The sequence below is a fragment of the Rhinopithecus roxellana genome, chromosome 3, assembly GCF_007565055.1.
Source record: "Rhinopithecus roxellana isolate Shanxi Qingling chromosome 3, ASM756505v1, whole genome shotgun sequence".
NCBI lineage: Eukaryota > Metazoa > Chordata > Mammalia > Primates > Cercopithecidae > Rhinopithecus > Rhinopithecus roxellana.
Genome location: NC_044551.1, coordinates 126,251,111 through 126,270,851, shown reverse-complemented (window position 1 = coordinate 126,270,851; position 19,741 = coordinate 126,251,111).

Genomic DNA, 19,741 nt, shown 5'->3' with positions numbered 1-19,741 from the left:
ATTACTTTTTCTATATCTTTTTCTCCCAGAAGGCAATATGCAACTTAGATACACAGACTGTTATCTTGTTAATCACATTTATTTCATCAATGTAACTGTTAACATATAAACATAGTGCTATCATGCTTCTTACAATGTGCCAGGAACCCATTCCTCACATTAACCCAATTGTAAGATATTATTACTCCTGTTTTATAAAGAGGAAACTGAGTCACCTAGATTATTTAACTTATCCATTGTTACATGGCTAATAAATAGATAAAAAAGATTTAAACTCAATCTGGTGCCAAAGTTTATGGATGTTACCGCCATCATGTCTTTCTGCCACAGTTCTGTATGCCCAAGAATAAATTCCTATTGAGTAAATGAATAAAATCTTGTGGCTCTTTGGTACCTTCAGTACTTTAATAAATTTTCATCATCTAAGACAACCAATTTCCTTCTGACCTCTTTTGCCTCCCTAACAGTCTGAGTCACATGCTAAAATATTCAAAGAGGTTCTTCATCACAGTTCTGATACTTCTGCACTCTTGTCTTTTTGCTGAACTTTCATAGCCAATTCCACCATGAGGAGAGGACCATATTTTGTGATTTCTCTGCTTCTATTCTAGAACTTTGAATGTTGTACATGTGTGGACCAGCAACTCCCTGGGCCAAGCCACACTGAGCCCTCTGTTAAGGATTATGTGTTCCGAACTGCTCTAAAGTGCCTCCTGTAGTAGATAGGCCCTGAAGGGACTCCCACCCCTGCCTCCACCACCCAGTGAGTCATACCTGTGTGTAATCCCCTCACCTCTAGTGTAGACACAACCAGTGACTTGCTTCCAACCAATGAAATATGGCAAAAGTGAAAGGATGTCACTCCCTTGAGTAGGTTTTATTTATGGCAAAGTTGATGGATGTCACTTCTTTTTTTTTTTTTTTTTTTTGAGGTGGAGTTTCACTCTGTTGCCCAGGCTGGAATGTAGTGCCACTATCTCAGCTCACAGCAACCTCTGCCTCCCAAATTGAAGCAATTCTCTTTCCTTAGCCTCCTGAGTAGTTGGAATTACAGGCGTGCTTCACCACACCTGGCTAATTTTTTGAAATTTTAGTAGAGACGGGGTCTTCCCAGGTTGGCCAGCCTTGTCCTGAACCCCTGACCTCAGGTGATCTGCCCGTCTCAGACTCCCAAAGTATTGGGGTTACAGGAGTAAGCCACTGCACTCGGCAGATGTCACTTGTATAATTATGTTGCATTGTATAAAACTCTGTCTTCACAGGCAAAAGATTAAGAGATTCTCTTGGGTCCTTTGCGAGACACTGTCTTGTGAACTGTCTGTGGAAAAGGTCACATGACCACAGAACTGCAGGCAACCCCTATGCTCTCAGGACCTTACAAATGTAATAAAGCTACTTTAAAAGCTACCAGCTACCTTTTTTAATAGCTGATAAGCAACAAGGCCTTCAGTCGCACAACCATGAAGAAAGGAATTCTGCCAACAACCTGAATGAATTTGGAAGTGAGTTCTTCCCTAGTGAAACCTCCAGTTGAAAATGTAGCCTGGTGACATCTTTATAATAGCCTTGCGAGCCCCTGAGCAGAGGACCCACTTAAGCCATGTCTGGACTCCTGACTCATGCTAACTGTACGTCAATAAACAGTGGTTGCTTTAAAACACTAAGTTTGTGGTAATTGTTACTCAGCAATAGAACACTAATAAACCTCCCTAACACATTTACCACAGAATTTATTTCAAAGCCATTGCCATGTCTTCAGCTGTGGGTTATATCTATCTAATTTTGCTCCCTGTATGGCCTTGCCTCCCACTTTATGGTAAGTTGTCTATTCTTTGAATTTTTTCAAATTCTGTTCTCTCCACGAGCATTTATTAATATTATTTTCTCTTCACTTGTATTTGTTTCCATCTTCCTGTCATAGAGAACAAAGTGTCTCTCCATTAGCAACTCTTATACTTACACCCTTATTCTTTTCTTCAGTACTCCTTTAGGAGGTTTTGTTCTAGCAAATCTTTCCTCTACTTGCAATACAATTTCTCTCCCGCCCCTGACACGGTCTAAAAATACTGGTATGCCAAAAATCTTAAGCTCATTTCTACTATCCTTTCAAGTTACTATCATATTTCCCTGTTTATTTTTATTTTTACCATTCAATTTTTTTCCAAATAAACTGTACTTGTGATGTTTAGTTTCCACTCTCAAACCATTGTTAATTTCTTGAAATTTGACTTCAGCCGTCATCACTCTTCTGACACTGCCCTTTCAAAGGTCGTTAAAGTACAGTCAGACTTCCAACTCTAATGCTGTTCTGTGTTGTTTTGCTTCCGTTTCCATCTTTCTCAGCTTCTTGGTGACACCTTGGACTATTGACCAACAATTCCTTCTGGACACTAGCCATTCTAGTTCCTCTTCTATTCATGTGATCACTCCTTGTATTTCTCTTTATCTGATTCTAAAATCCTGTGTTAGGTGTTCCTTGTTTGTGCTCTCACAGCTCCGTGCGTGTTTTTATCACCTTTAAAAAAATCTCTACTGCAATTATCCATTTATTTATCTGTGTCCTCAGTAAACATTGTTCTGCTGAGGCAAGTCAGGGGATCCCATTTATTTTCTTATCTATAGCATTTGTCATCATACAGTTCAGTGTAGCTACTCAATAAATATTTGTGGGATGGAAAAATTTTCCCAAGCATGATCATTTGGTCAGACAGGTCATAAGAGATTGCTTGCAATGTACACACAGAAAGGAGATAATAACTGTTGAGAAAACACAGTATATAATTGAGAATGGAACAAATAATGAGCTCTTTTACCATACAATATAGTACAATATATCATTTGCAAAATCTATGTAAATATCAATATGTTAAATATAATGGATTTCTGTCTCACCGTACAAGAAGTAATTCAAGAGAGATTTTGGACCCAAGCAAAAAAGCTAAAACTATAACAATCAAAAACCAACATACATTTAGAAAGAGACATAGGAGGGTCTCTGTGTAACTTGGAGGTTAATCTACAAGTTTCTTAGACAAGTCACAAAAAGGAACAGCCACTAAAAAAATCAATAAATTTAATTTTATCATATTTTAAAATCACTATTCTTCAAAATATTATTGAATGTGTTTGTAAAACGTGTCTGACAAAAGAGTGTTCTCTAGTTTAAATAAATAACTATTACAACTCAATAATGAATAAACAGCTCTGAATAAGATCAAAGAAGGGCCAACAAATCTATGGGAAAGAAATCGTTGGTGATCAGCAAACTACAAATAAAAATCAAAATACCACTACACAGTCAAAGGAAACAAATTACTGATGTACCAGATTGAATTAATTAAAATATATTATACTGATGGAAAGAAAAAATCTATATACAAAAGAATATTCTGTATGCTTCCATTTACATGAAATTTTAGAATTGCAAAACTATAATGACAGAAAGAATGTTTTTGTGTAAGAGGGCAGGAGTGAAGATTGACTGGAAAGTGATGAAGGAATTTTCTGGCTGCTACAAATGTTTTGCGTCTAGAAACAGGTTTGGATTCATAGGTAGTGTATATATGCATTTGTTAAAACCTAGCAAATGTATACTTATGATTGTTTAATCTTGTGTTTAAATTGCACATCAAAAGAAAAAATAAATAAGTATCAAAATCTAGTTAAGTAGTCTAAAATATTTAGAGGGAGGTATGTATTGACATCTGCAATTTACTTTGAAATGCATCTAAAACAAAATGGATTAAGAGTTGCAGAGAAAGATGGAGAGATGGATAAATATGTGTTAAGAAATTACAGTCAAATGTTAGGGGCAGACTCTACATAGTGAGTACACATAGTGAGCATATATGCTCAATGTAAAATTCTTCTAATTTTGCTATTGGAGAAAAATGCAATGGGGTACTAACGTCCTGTGTTGGGGTAAACTCCTTTTCACTCTACAGCCTTAAAATTTTTTTGAAATTTTTAATAGTCAAATGTCTGTATAAAAAAATAAAAATAAAGATAAGGCATTTCCATATTATGTAACCAATTTATCCATGAAATTAAATTAATAGTACTAAAAATTTTATTTGAAAAATAATAGTTGACTAATAATGTGTCCAAGTAAGATGAAATTATTCCAAGTTGAACTTAAACTTATTCATTATATGATGATGAAGGCTATAGAAGAAGAGGTAAAAAGTAGGAGAAAAGTAGCATTTGCAAGGACTCAGCTATTTGGTTTTTTCTTTTAAACTGTTTTAACCTTTTACTAAATTTGTTGAGCACTACTGAACTCATTATTACTTAACTTTTTCTAAAGTTTCACTTAAAACTAGAGAACAAGTATATCTGTCAGAGAGCCAGTAATTTATTTCTCAGCATTCCTCCCTTTTCCATCTGTCTCCACTCCTACCAGTTCCTTACCCGCCTATTTAGTTTTGTCCAGTTTTCTTTGTGTGAAGACTAAATTCCTATTTCCTTATTTCTGATCTCCATTTAGTCTTGATTACAAACCTTACTGAATTATGGTCAATATTAGTTAGCTGTTTTCTCCACCCACTCACCTTCATAAGACCAGTCACATCTTCTACTTTTAGAAAACATTTTTTATGCTGGCCCACTTCTCACAGTAGCTTTCATATGGATTAAAAATATATATATTATCCTATATACTCCCTATATTCCCAGAGTATGCAAATGTTCAGAGAGGAAACTCTGGAATTCCTAAAAATTGTTGGTAGTTGAGGGTTTAGTTAAGAGTTGCAGAGAAGGATGGAGAAATGGATAAACATGTGATTAAGAAAGATACACAAAACCCTCTAGAACAATAGCCAAGAAAAGTGCTCAGATAAGTTAAAACTTTTTTGTTCTCATCTTGCATAAAAAGATCAGTGCTTGGTCAAATTAGATAATATTAAGCTTTAATTCCTTTCTGATTTGAAAGTCAGCTGTAATTGGGAATAAGATTATTTAACATCTTTAATACTCAGGAAACAGAACTATATAAACAGAAGGATATCAACTCTTCCCATCTTTGCAAGTTAAGGCCCATTCCTGAAACCCCTTTTCTTAAACCCACTTAAAGAAGTTCTGCAAACAGTAAAGGAACCTAAACTAAAACAATATGAAATCTTGGCCGGGCGCAGTGGCTCAAGCCTGTAATCCCAGCACTTTGGGAGGCCGAGACGGGCGGATCACGAGGTCAGGAGATTGAGACCATCCTGGCTAACCCAGTGAAACCCCGTCTCTACTAAAAAAAAAAATACAAAAAACTAGCCGGGCAAGATGGTGGGCGCCTGTAGTCCCAGCTACTCCGGAGGCAGAGGCAGGAGAATGGCCTAAACCCGGGAGGCGGAGCTTGCAGTGAGCTAACATCCGGCCACTGCACTCCCGCCTGGGCGACAGAGCGAGACTCCATCTCAAAAAAAAAAAAAAAAAAAAAAAAAAAAAAAAAAAAAAAAAAAAAAAAAAAAAAAGAAAACTTTTCTGACTTTAGCTATAATAAGAAAACATGGTAAATGGTAAATGTTAGATCTAAACAGAGCCTGAATAACCATCTATTGTAGCATTTCCTAAATATCTTTGTGCAGATCTCATTCAATAGGATTTTGTGTGGTGTGGTTCCCTGATTAAGTAAGATGGAAGGTGCTGGATTCAATCACGTTCAAATCTAGAATAACTGGAGTCGATGTTAGTGATCTCTGGGAGAATATTTTATTTTTTTTCTGTTGCATTTTATTAACATTTGCAAAGACACAATATGATTAACCTAAATAGTGTGACTAAAAACTAGCAAAACTGGGACCACAATATAGGTTTCCTGATTCTAAGCCCAGGGCTATTTATACTACATCTCAATGCATCCTATTAATTTAATACTATGGAATTAAAGATAGTAAACATGTAATATGCATATTTCTACAAAGGTTTGTGGACTATGTCCTTCTAGCAATCTGACATTTTTTTCTTTCTATAAGAGAAAAGAAATCAAATATTTATTTCCTAGAGTATTCCAGAGTTTACTTCCCAAAATGTAGGCATTGTCAGAAAAAAATTAGTACAAAGATTATTATGTTTTCTCACTCACTGTTGTCTCTCTCAATCAAAAACCAAACCAAACAAAAAAGTCCAAGTAACACAGCTCAAAAAGTCCCTGCAAGTAGAAAAGATCTTTCTTTTAACAAAAATAAAGTTTATAGCAGTAAGCCTTCAGAGTAAAGGACCTACTGAAAGGTGACAGTTGATCTACTTTCTCTCATTTCACATTACACACAAAATAATCTTGTTATTTTCTTAAATAAGTGGTTGACAAAAGATCACTCTTCAGCAATATCCTAATAAAGATCTGAACAGGTAAATCCAAACATAACTGCCAGTATCCAGCTGGCAGGAGTTATTCCTAAACAGCCCATAAAGATAAAAGCCAAACCAGTAAGAGTAGAAAAAGGAAATAATATACAAGAGAGTAATTGCTATAAAAAGTTTTTGTCTATTTCATATCTTCCAATTGTAAAATGAATATAATTCCTCAAATTATATTATTTCAATGATAAATTTTCATAATCTAGACCATCATCTAAACTCTTTGGCAAATAAATATCAGCAGAAAGATTATTCTCCCAAAGATATCACTAAAATGAATTCTAGTTTATTCTAATGTTCTTTTCTTATCTCTGAAAGCTACCTTTCAAAATTTGCTCAACGTCCCAAATGCCAAGCATAAAAAATACAATTTCTTTTCCAAAGTGTGTGCCTTCTAGCTAGAAGTGAATAGAACATGAGTAAAATGAAATTAGATTCATTCTGATCTTAAAAATATTCAGTTGCAGTTGCCATCATTTGATCAAAAACGGATGCTGTGCCATTACGAACCCAATTGAAAAGATATGAAAAACAATGTAGGTACTTCTGTGATTGTTATTCTCTTTTGAAAAAAAATAATGTTCAAGTTCGTGTTGACTCCTGTGATATAGTTCTCCAGCTAACTGAGTAAAATTGGATTTTTGCTTAATCAGCCAGGCTAATCAAGGCTTCTGTTCTGGTCTTTGAATGACAAAGCAGACTATGGCTTCAATCAAATTGCCGGTTGACTCGTCCATGGGCCTAAATCATACCCAGTAATGTAATCAAACCAGTTTGGCTAAATTACACACCATATATCAGTAAATGGCTTTTCTGGGTCACTAGCCTACACACAATCTGGCATTAAATTATAGAAGATAAAAAGAAATGTTTTAATGTTTCCAAGAAACTCACATGCATTACTTAAGGTCTTAACTAATAAGAAACTATTAGAAGAAATAAAGACAGACATGAAAGCATAACAACATTGTGTCCATCCCAAATGTCATTAGCTGCAATCTTTAATCAGGCACTCATTCCAGTTACTGGGCGGTATCACCAACCTCCCAGAGGGCAGTCAGCCGCAGACCAAGAATGAGAAAATGAATTTAAAAAAAAAAAAAAAAAAAAAAAAAATGAACCTGAATGATAACTGAGCCCAGATGGGGAAAAGAAAGTTTCACTGTGGAACTAGTCTTATTTAAAGGCCACCAGTAAATTAAAGCCACAGAAAAACTTGCCCAAACAGGGAAAATACTATGTTGCACCCCAAATAGTAAAAAGACAAATGAACATACTCAATTGGACCCACCAGCCAAGACGTTTCCCAATTTTTATTATGGAACATAAGGTTCATGAGTTGGAGTTACAGGCTGAATACTGCACTGTGGCAGTGTAGAAAAGAAGCAGCTGGTTCTTATTATTTGTGTGTATTTTTCTTATGGGTAAAAACGTGGGCGAGGTGCCATGGTGCACTGCTGGGCAGACCTCCCAAAATGGCAAGGGCAGAGCACTGGCTTTCCTGTCACCATCAGGGATGTGGTCAACACAAGAATATTTTTCCAAAGAAACTCCAGCAAGAAAAGGACCTGTCACATGGCCATTGGCATGCAGCTCTGAGGAAGAAGACATAGATGAGGGAGAGCTTTTTAAAACGGCATTTAAACATCTGATTAAATTACACTAAGAAAAACTAGATGTATGTAAATATTAAACATTATTGTCTTTAGAAACCTATATTAGTTGCTTAAGATTTTAAATGACATGATGTCCAGCTAACAGTAGAGACACTACCAGAATCATGAGTTAGTAGAAGGGTAGCAGAGGAGATAAACTCTCAAATCTCTTTCTCCTCTCTCTTGGATCTCCTCCAACTATCTCCCATTGCACACACCCATTTGGAAGTGGAAGTCAAAGCAGCCCCAAGGATGCCATGGCACGCGTCAGAGCAGAAAAGGGCAGAGAATGGATTTGGAAGGGCAACTGAAGAATGGCCTGCACACTCTCATAGTTTATTCTCAACACAGCTGTGACAGTGAGTCTTGTTAAACCTAGGCCAGAGGTGTCAACTTATCTTCTACTCAAGACCTCCAGTGGCTTCCCATCTCATTAAGATGACTAGAATCTTCACAAAGATCTACAAGGCCCTGCATAGCATGCACCCCACCTTCTTCTCTAAACTTCTCCCCCTCGACCACCTTCCCTCTAGCCACCACCAGTCACCTTCTATTCCTCAAGCATTCCGGGCTCACTGCTTGCCCGTGCTGTTCTCTGGGAGCACTCTTCCTGCAGATCCAGAATAACTCATTTCCTTGCCTCTAGTAGGTCTTCACTCAAATGTCCTTTTTCAGTATGAGATACCATGACTGCCCTATTTCATATTTTAATCCCATCCCACCCCAGAATACCAATTCTTTTTTCTTTTTTCTTTTTCTTTTTCTTTTTTTTTTTTGATAGCACTTATCACCATCAGTCCAGCTGGTTTTACTTTTTGGTTGTCTGTTTTTCCCAACTAGAATATAAGCCCCCAAGTATATGCTGTCTATTTTGTTCTCAAATGTAATCCCAGAACACCTAGAATGATGTCAGGCACATAGTAGGCACTTATTCATTGAATAAATAAATGAATTAAAGAATACATTAATGAAAATGTTAAGATATTTAATCTTAACATGCATTTTGGTTGTTAAGTATTACTCATTTATAGACAATAATCAACATCTCCCATAACACAACTTAAAAATAAGTTTTTTAAAGTTTGATTAGATACTTATTGTATTTAATGCAGGTGGAGGGACAAAAAACATTCCCACCACCCTTTCTTCACATTATTAAGCAACATTAAAACTGAACAAATTGCCTTGTACAAGGGAAAATGACCTCTCTTTGATTTTAGAAACAAAACAATCTTTCTCCCTTTTTAATGTGAAGCTGTAGGGTCACAATGAATGACCTAATTACTAAATTCCACAAACACTCCTCAGTACTTATCCGTCTTGACTTCTCTGGGTTATTTGACACTCCTGAGCACCTCTTTCTTCAAAAAATTAATAGAGATTTAATTTATTATGGCTTAACAAAGAGGTGGGAGACTGGTTCTTCAGTAAAATTAAATTTATGCTGTTAATATATTTCTTATGATTGAAGTAATAAAACTTGCAATTTAAAAATAATAAGTAAAGCGTTATTGGTTGACTATATAGGGATTCGTGCTTGTTAAAAAAAAAACAGAAAAATAAAGAAGATAATTCAAATCCCACCACTTGAGACAGGCAGTTCAAAAACTGGATGTATATTTTGCATACATACAAACAAAAATTTTAAATAGAAATAGGATTCTACTACAATATTTTTACACTCATTTTTTACTTTAAAATGTTATATTTATTCTTATTACATTGTTTGCACACACCTACACATCATATTATAATTACTATAGAATATCTCATTGTTGGAATGCACCAAATTTGTTTTACCCATGCATCATTGTTATGCATTTAGATTGTTTCCATTTTCCTAGTTTAATACGTCTTGATTAATCTCCTTGAAGATATATTTTTATGCAATTAGCCCATTATATATTCAAAAATAATCCTTAGAAGTAGAATTGCTGGGTTTTAACATCTGTAAAAACTCCTTCCTTCCTTCCTTCCTTCCTTCCTTCCTTCCTTCCTTCCTTCCTTCCTTCCTTCCTTCCCTCCCTCCCTCCCTCCCTCCCTCCCTCTCTCTCTCTCTCTCTCTCTCTCTCTCTCTCTCTCTCTCTCTCTCTTTCTTTCTTTCTTTTCTTTCTTTTTTTTCTTTCTCTTTTTATTTTACTTTAAGTTCTGGGATACATGTGCAGAATGTACAGGTTTGTTATGTAGGTATATGCGTGCCATGGTTGTTTGCTGCACCCCTAAACCCATCGTCTAGGTTTTAAGCTCAGTATGCATTAGATATTTGTTCTAATATTCTCCCTCCCCTTTCCCCCACCCTGACGGTCCCTGGTATGGGTTGTTCCCCTCCCTGTCTCCGTTGTTCCCCTCCCTGTGTCCATGTGTTCTCATTATTCAACTTCCACTTACAAGTGACAACATGCGGTGTTTGGTTTTCTGTTCCTGTGTTAGTTTGCTGAGAATGATGGTTTCCAGCTTCATCCATGCCCCTGCAAAGGACATGAAGTCATTCTTTTTTATGGCTGCATAGTATTCCATGATATATATGTGCCACATTTTCTGTATCCAGTTTATCATTGATGGGCATTGGGGTTGGTTCCAAGTCTTTGCTATTGTAAATAGTGCTGCAATAAACATATGTGTGCATATGTCTTTATAGCATAATGATTTATAATCCTTTGGGTATATACCCAGTAATGAGATTGCTGGGTCAAATAGCATTTCTGGTTCTATATCCCTGAGGAATCACCACACTGTCTTCCACAATGGTTGAACTAATTTACACTTCCACCGACAGTGCAAAAACATTCCTATTTCTCTACAGCCTCACCAGCATCTGTTGTTTACTGAGTTTTTAATAATCATCATTCTAACTGGCATGAGATGTTATCTCATTGTGGTTTTGATTTGCATTTCTCTAATGACCAGTGAGATGAGCTTTTTTTTTCATGTTTGCTGGCCACATAAATGTCTTCTTTTGAGAAGTGTCTGTTCATATCCTTCACCCACATTTTGATGGGGTTGTTTGTTTTTTTCTTGTAAATTTGTTTAAGTTCCTTGTGATTTTGGATATTAGACCTTTGTCAGATGGGTAGATTTCAAAAATTTTCTATCATTCTGTAGGTGGCCTCTTCACTCTGATGGTAGTGTCTTTTGCTGCGCAGAAGCTCTTCCGTTTAATTAGATTGCATTTGTCTATTTTAGCTTTTGTTGCAATTGCTTTTGGTCTTTTGGTTTTGAAGTCTATGCCCATGCCTATGTCCTGAATCGTACTGCCTAGGTTTTTATTCATGTATTAAAATTGCTTTGTTTCTTGGATGTTGTTTTGACTAAATCTCCAGAATAACAGTGGAGTAAACAGATGTGCTTGGCTTACTCCTAACACTAGAAAAAAATCATTCTTGATGTCTGCTATTTTTAACCAGCTATTTCAAAAGAACTGCTAGTAAATATACTGAATATACAACTACTGGATTGAATATTTTTCTCAAACACAAACTGAAAACTATTCATCTCTCCAATGAATGTAGCATACTATTTGGGCTTGCTTCCTGCAACTTTTTAAATTGAGGTAATAATTAGGATTTAGGAGTTTTCACATTTAAAATCAAACTAAATTTCTATCTTTTGATTAAAAAAAGATCAGGCATTGTTAGGTCTGTATTCATTGTGTACCAAAATGGCTGGGAATGAATATCTCTTTGCCCCTTTAGATAGGATATGTGCTTTCTAGTCAACCATGGTCCCCACAACTCACATATTGTATGCATATGTGCTTGAACTAAAATTATACCACTCACATACATTTCCTGCCTGATCCATATAGGCATTGGATTTTTGGTCTTTAATCCAAAATAATAATTTTTAAAACTCCATAAAATTATTTCACAGGCCCCATAATAACACATCACAGCTTCCAACTCCTGGGTTCAAGCAAACATTCTGTATCAGCCTCCTGAGTAGCCAGAACTATAGTAGCTTGCCACTGTGCCTCATGTCCATAGAATTCTATTATGTAAATGGATAGTAATTTTGTTAATCAGTTACTTATTTTTGAATATTGAGGTTTTTTCCAGTCTTTCAATTTTAAACATATTCTTATGAATAACGGATTATTTACTTAGGAGAAAAATCTTAGTTGTAGAATTATTGGTATGCCTATTTTGAAAGTTGTAAGTAAGCATTGCCAGATAGCCTCTAGAAATGTTGTTGGTTTTACGCTGGTACCAGTAGAGCCTGTATTCTATCTCCTTCCAAAAGTTAAGTATTATTATTTTTAAAAATTTGTCAGAAATAGGTTTTTATTTTTCTATCAATTTATTTTAGTAATTTCTGTGGTTATATTTATCACTAGTAAAGTGCATCACTCAGTATCTTTTTGTTGCAGGTAACAGGGAACCACTCCAGGTTGCTGAAGCCAAAAAGGAGACAGATGTGTCTCCCAGAACCAAGGGCATAAGCACAGCAGAGCCTCAGGAAAGACTGGAGCCAAACCACGGCCTGGAAAGTTTACGGTAACTCTGAAAGTGTTCTTCACAGGCTATCAATTCTCAATGTCTGTGTGAATCTGCTCATTCTTTCTCTCTCAGTCCCTCTCCCTCTGGTAGGTAGATTCCTCACTGTCCAATCTGCATGGTGGTAGATGGTCTTTTACATTTCCTGAGTTTTGATTATGGGACCATACATATAGTAAGACTAAATCTCAATTTGTGGATGGAGGACTCTGGTTGGTTTGACTTAAGACAGATGCCCATTCATCACTGGCCCACTTGACTCTATATTGTTTAAACATTGCTGCAAGGGCATAATGGAGGGAACTTTTAGAGGAGTTCAATGAAAGATATGAAGACAACAAAAATAGTTATCACCATAGGAGACTGAATACGTTTCTGTGTACTCATTGGTCATTTGAATGTCTATATATTAGAATTACCAATGTATATTCTTCGCCCGTTTTAATAATGGCGTGTTCATCAATTTCATACCAATTTGAAAGTGCTATTTATTTATTACAATTATTATCCCCTTTCCACCTATATTTCAATTTACCTACTGGTTGTCACGTAATTTTTTATTTTGTTTATAGTCCCTTTTCAGCCCCAAGATTTCAAAGTCACGTAAATATATCAACTCTGAAGATTCCATTAGTTCTCCTCAGGTACTATAACCACTTACTGAGAGTCCATGGACAAGTTTAATTCCTCAATACTTTGGTTTCTACCTTTTGGAAAATGAATCTAATCCCCTGCTACTCTACAGGTTTCCTGTAAGGATTAAATAAGTTTTTACATGCAAAATACTTGACACAATGCTTGAAATAAAAAAAAAAAAAAACTGCTGAGCGAACAGTTGTCATTTTTTTTTGTTCTTATGCTTAAAAGTATCATCTAAACTCAATATTTTTTAAAAAATTTATTTTAATTGACTTTTTATCATTGCATTGCTTTATATTTTATATTCAACTGTTACATTTATGTCCAATTATTTTAGTGTATGATATGAGACAGAGATTTCACCTCATTTTATATGATTTTCTGAATGCCCAACATTATTTATAGATTAATTATTCTTGTCCCACTAGTTTGAAATACAACCATTTTAACATTATAAATGAGTCTGTCTTGGGGGGCATTTTATTATATTCTTTTTATTTGACAAGTATTAATGCTTTAAAACAGTATATAGAAGCATTTCCCTAAGTATTATTTGTTATCTCACACAAATTTCTCTCATTTGTCTTTGAATTCTTTCTTGACTACATTTACCAATTTGCTTTTCTACATGAGCGTCACTTTATGAAATTATTTTTCTCCTACCCCCACATATGCCTAAGAGATTTTGTTACACAAATTCTGTTCTGAAGACTTTATGTCTTTGTGATTACTTTTTCATCTAAAAACAGATTTTTGTTGTAATTTCCTCTTTCTCTGTACCTACAACTGCAATTTCCTCTGGGGATAAAGAGTTTCTCCTTCATTTCCACCCTACAAATCTCATTTGAGTGCTTCTCATTTATAATCTCTAACCCAGTCCCATATAAAGATGGGGATTCTGGGATTTGTGGTTCCTGACTTCTCCTATGCAATATGCAAAGTAGACCTCAGTACCTATTGGAGATAGCTGTCAAGTTGTTATAAGGTAGTTCAGCACATGAGGCACCCTTCTGTGGTTCTCAGCTTGGGAGAATAACTCAAGCATTTCCTGGAATGTGAACGTTGTTCACTGTTGGTTTCATATAAAAATCTTTATCACTCTAAAGAAGCCTCATTCTAGTCTTCCAAGTTTACTAAAAAGGTTTTACCAGGAATAAATGCTGGATTACACCAAATGTCTCCCTTTTCTAAACTCTCCTTCTTTGATTACATTCTCTCCTATTTCCTTCCTACTTTTTAATCCATTCATTCTTACTACCTTTTGCTTACTTTTCATTCTCCATTTTCCTTTTCAATACTGGTATTAACAAGGAGTCCATCCTTGATTTTTACTTTATTTACTCACTATTGTTATAGTTTTATCTCCAACTCAGACTTACTGAACTCCAAGCATATATTTCCAACTGTTCATTGAATTTCTCTATATGACTGAACATGGGTAAGTCAAACTCTTTCATAAAATGAAGGCCTACAAACCAATTACCCTGCTGACACCAATTCATCACTTTTTTGTAATTCAATTAAGGGCAAAATTCCATACTCAGTGGCTGGAAACATCAGCATAATCTTCAACCTTCTCTTATCCAGTGAGTCGTAATTTTGTTTTGGAAATATAGCCTGAATATGCCTTCCATAATGTGTTTACCTTTGAAATCTTATCATCTCTACCTAAGATGGTAGTGCAGCAGTCTTCTAAAAGGTCTCTTTCCATATCTTCTCTGCACATCAATCTCTTCTCCCAATATTTGCCTCATAACATAATTATCCTTCATACATGTGAAATGGATACTGTCTTCTCATTCAAAAAAAGTTTATCAGTACACAAAAAAAGTTAGATAGAATGAATAAAACCTAATATTTAATAGCACAGCTGGATGACTACAGTGAACAATAATTTATTATACATTTTAAAATACAGAGAGCCAAATCATGAATGAACTCCCATTCACAATAGCTTCAAAGACAATAAAATACCTAGGAATCCAACTTACTAGGGATGTAAAGGACCTCTTCAAGGAGAACTACAAAGCACTGCTCAGTGAAATAAAAGAGGACACAAACAAATGGAAGAGCATACCATGCTCATGGATAGGAAGAATCAACATTGTGAAAATGACCATACTGCCAAAGGTAATTTATAGATTCAATGCCATCCTCATTAAGCTATCAATGACTTTCTTTATAGAATTGGAAAAAACTGCTTTAAAGTTCATATGGAACCAAAAAAGACTCCACATTGCCAAGACAATCCTAAGCCAAAAGAACAAAGCTAGAGGCATCATGCTACCTGATTTCAAACTATGCTACAAGGCTACAGTAACCAAAACAGCATGGCACTAGTACCAAAACAGAGATATAGACCAATGGAACAGAATAGAGTCCTCAGAAATAATACCAACACATCTACAGCCATCTGATCTTTGACAAACCTGAGAAAAACAAGAAATGGGGAAAGGATTCCCTATTTAATAAATGGTGCTGGGAAAATTGGCTAGTCATTAGTAAAAAGCTGAAACTGGATCCTTTCATTACTCCTTATATGAAAATTAATTCAAGATGGATTAGAGACTTAAATGTTAGACCTAAAACCATAAAAAGCCTAGAAGAAAACCTAGGTGTTTGGACAAATGGAGGCAAGATGGCGCAGTTCCGGGTTCTTCACCGTCAACTTTCCCACGCCAGGGAAAGACACGGGTCAACTGCGCAGGCACAACCCGACCTCTGACGGAGAAAAACCAGAACCCGCCTAGCCACGCCTACCGATCTGCCCCCGACCTGCCTATGTCCCGCCCACTGCCCTCCCACTCCCGGGCCCAGGATATAAAAGCCACTCCTGGCGGGCGCGCGGTTCGAACTTCCTTGGCCCCTCCTCATGCGCGGAACCCAGGAACCTCACCCGAGAATGCCGGAGCAAACTTCCTCGGCCCCTCCTCGTGCACGGGACCCAGGAACCTCGTCCGAGAACGCCAGAGCGAGCTTCCTCGGCCCCTCCTCGTGCACGGGACCCAGGAACCTTGTCCGAGAATGCCGGTGCGACTTCGTTGGCCTCCACCGCCGGAGACCGGCGAACCTCGCCCCTCCCTCACATTGGCTTGTAAATAAAGTTTTTTTTGCCTTGCCTACTTGCCTTTTCTTTGGCATTTGCTCTGGGGGTCGCATTAAAGCAAATCAGCTGGTGCCGAAACCCGGGAGGAGACCCCTCCTCAGGGCCCCCCCAAGGTCCGAGGAGCCTCCTCCTTCCATGCCCCAGGCAGACCAGGACCTGGACATCGCTTTCCCCACCTCCAAGTCTCCTAGGGGTGAGTACCTTTTGCCTCCCTCTCATATTCCTTGGCCAGAAGTCCTGCGCAAGCCCAAGGCTTTTTTTTTTTTCTGGTCACCAGGTGACCCAGGGAAGTTCCCAAAGGCAGAGACGTCTGCCCAAAGGAACTCCATTCCGTTCCGTGGGAGACCCGTCCAGGACGGAGATGTCCGCCTGGAGGTAATCTCCATTCCGGCTCCAGGAGCCTCTCACCGGTCTCTGGTGGCTCCAAAGGACGCTTTGTAGCCAGGTAGAGTTCAGTTTCCATTTCTGCCTATTGGCGAGAGGAAGGCAATGGGAAACCCCCAATCCAAAATACCTAGAGACTCCCCTTTAGTGTGTCTTCTAAAAAAACTCAAAACTTTGCAATTAGAACAAGATCTTGGGCAAAAGCGACTGGTGTTCCTCTCCACTGTGGCGTGGCCACAATATAAATTAGACAATCAGTCTCAATGGCCGCCTGAGGGCACTCTAGACCATAACATTTTAACCGACCTCAGTAGTTTTTGTCAACGCTTAAGCAAGTGGTCCGAAATTAATTATATACAAGGATTTTGGGCCTTGCGTTCTCGTCCGGACCTGTGTAGCTAGTGTTCCTTGGCTCAAGTCATGTTGGCTAAGGACGCAGGCCTAACATAGTCTGAAAAAGAGGAGTCATCTTTCCTGTCTGAGTTGCCCGAAGACCTTACTTCCCCTCCCTCCCTTCCATTCCCGCCGTATACCCCAGCTCCCCCTCCCGCTTCGGCCCCACCTCCTCTTTTGGCTCCACCTCCCCCTCTGACTCTGGCGGTTGTCCCGTCTCCCTCCTCAGCCCCTCCCACCATTGTTGAGGCTACACTTCCCTCTGACCCCTCGGCACTTCCGCCTGGTCATCTTAGTTCACCTATCTCTGCCCATACCCGCTCTAAAGATTGCCTAACTGTCCCCACTCCTACTCCCACCCTATCCAACACCCCTGAGGTCTTAGCACCCTTGTGTGAGGTGGCCGGAGCAGAGGGTGTAGTTAGAGTTCATGTTCCCTTTTCATTAGCAGATCTTTCAAAGATTGAAGGATGCCTAGGAGATTTTTCTGCCAACCCTACAATTTATACCAAAGAATTTAGATACCTTTGCGAGGCCTACGATTTAACCTGGCATGATCTCCAGGTTATTCTTACCTCTACTCTAAACCCTGAGGAGCAAGAGCGCATCCTAGTGGCTGCCAGGCAGCATGCCAACCAATTACACTTAACAGACCCTGCATTCCCACTGGGGGAACAAGCAGTCCCCTCTATAGACCCAGACTGGAACTATCAAGTAGGCCAGCCAGGCTGCCGAAGATGAGATATGATGACTCAATGTCTTCTGGCTGGTATGCAGGCGGCCTCAAATAAGGTAGTAAATTTCAATAAACTAAAAGAAATGATTCAAGGTCCAGATGAGAACCCGGCCACATTTTTAAACAGGCTAACTGAGGCTTTAATTCAATACACTCGGTTAGACCCAGCTTCCCCAGCTGGGGCCACTATTCTAGCATCATATTTTATTTCATAATCAGCCTCGGATATTCGGAAAAAACTCCAAAAGGCAGAGGATGGACCTCAAACTCCTATTCAAGACCTAGTCAAGTCGGCCTTCAAGGTCTATAATTCAAGGGAGGAAACGGCTGAGGCCCAACGACAGGCCCGCCTAAAGCAGAAGGTACAGCTCCAGACTCAAGCCTTAGTTGCTGCTTTGCAGCCTAGCCGTAACCCAAAACTGGAGAGCAAAACCCCCGGAGGCTCAAAGACAATAAAAGGGGCTTGCTATAAATGTGGTAACTCAGGGCATTGGGCTAATAAATGTCCCCAGAGTCCCCAACAGCCTGAGCCAGTGTGGCCGTGCTACAAGTGTGGAGTAGCTGGACACTGGGCTAAAAAGTGTCCTAACCCTCATCTGCCAACAACTCCTTGTCCAGCATGCCATGAAGAAGGGCACTGGAAGTCTGACTGCCCCACCCTGAAAATGGGCATGGCGCCTCAACATGATGTCCCTTCTCAGGACCCTGGGAGCTCCTTCCAGCTCTTACATCTGGATGACGACTGAAGGTGTCGGGACTCAGGGACCCCCATCACCCTCGCCGAGCTGCAGGTAACTCTCCTGGTAGCGGGTAAGACAATTAATTTTTTAATCGACAGCGGGGCTACCTACTCTGTTTTGCCGTCTTTCGAAGGGCCTAGCCTTCCCTCCAATATTTCTGTTGTAGGAGTCAATGGCTCCCCGTCCAGCCCTCGAAAAACCCCACCCCTTAATTGCTGCCTGGCCAACAACTATTTTGCACACTCGTTCCTCATTATCCCCTCATGCCCCACTCCCCTACTGGGCCGAGATGTTTTAAGTCAACTGAAAGCCTGTATCTCCATCCCTACTAGCGCCCCCCACCCTACCCGCCATCTGCTTCTAGTATTGACTAACTCAAATGACTCCAACAATCCTACTAACCCTTTCCCTGATTTCCCCATTCCTATCGATCCCCAAGTGTGGGACACCTCCACTCCTGTCATGGCAGACCATCATCCACCAATACTTATAAAACTTAAGAAACCATCTCAGTTTCCAACCCGCCCACAGTTCTCTCTCTCTCCACAGCACTTACGAGGACTAAAACCAATCATTACTAGGTTACTCAGCCAACACATCCTCATCCCCATTCATTCTCCCTGTAACACCCCAATCCTACCTGTAAAGAAGGCAGATGGAACTTTTCGGTTAGTGCAGGACCTTCGTCTTATCAACGAAGCTGTTTGTCCCACCCATCTGGTAGTTCCCAACCCCTATACTCTTCTTTCTCTCATTCCACCTAATACAACACACTTTACTGTACTGGATCTAAAAGATGCATTTTTCACTATTCCCCTGCACCCAGATTGTCAGTTTCTTTTTGCTTTTACATGGGAAGACCCAGACACCCATACCTCCACCCAACTGACATGGACAGTGCTTCCCCAAGGGTTCCAAGACAGCCCCCATTTCTTTGGGCAGGCCCTAGCAAAAGACTTAGCCTCCTGTCCTCTTACCAATAGTAAAATTCTCCAATATGTAGATGACCTTTTACTCTGTAGTCCCATGGGACAGGACTCTCTTTTAGACACTGCGATCCTCCTTAATCATCTACGATCCAAAGGTTACCGAATATCCAAACACAAAGCTCAACTTGCACAACAATGTGTCATATATTTAGGTATTGAGATCACTCCTACGATTCGCTCACTTACTACAGACCGCTTAACTCTAATACAAAATCTTTCTCCTCCTCAAGACGCTAAGGAAATTCAATCCTTCCTAGG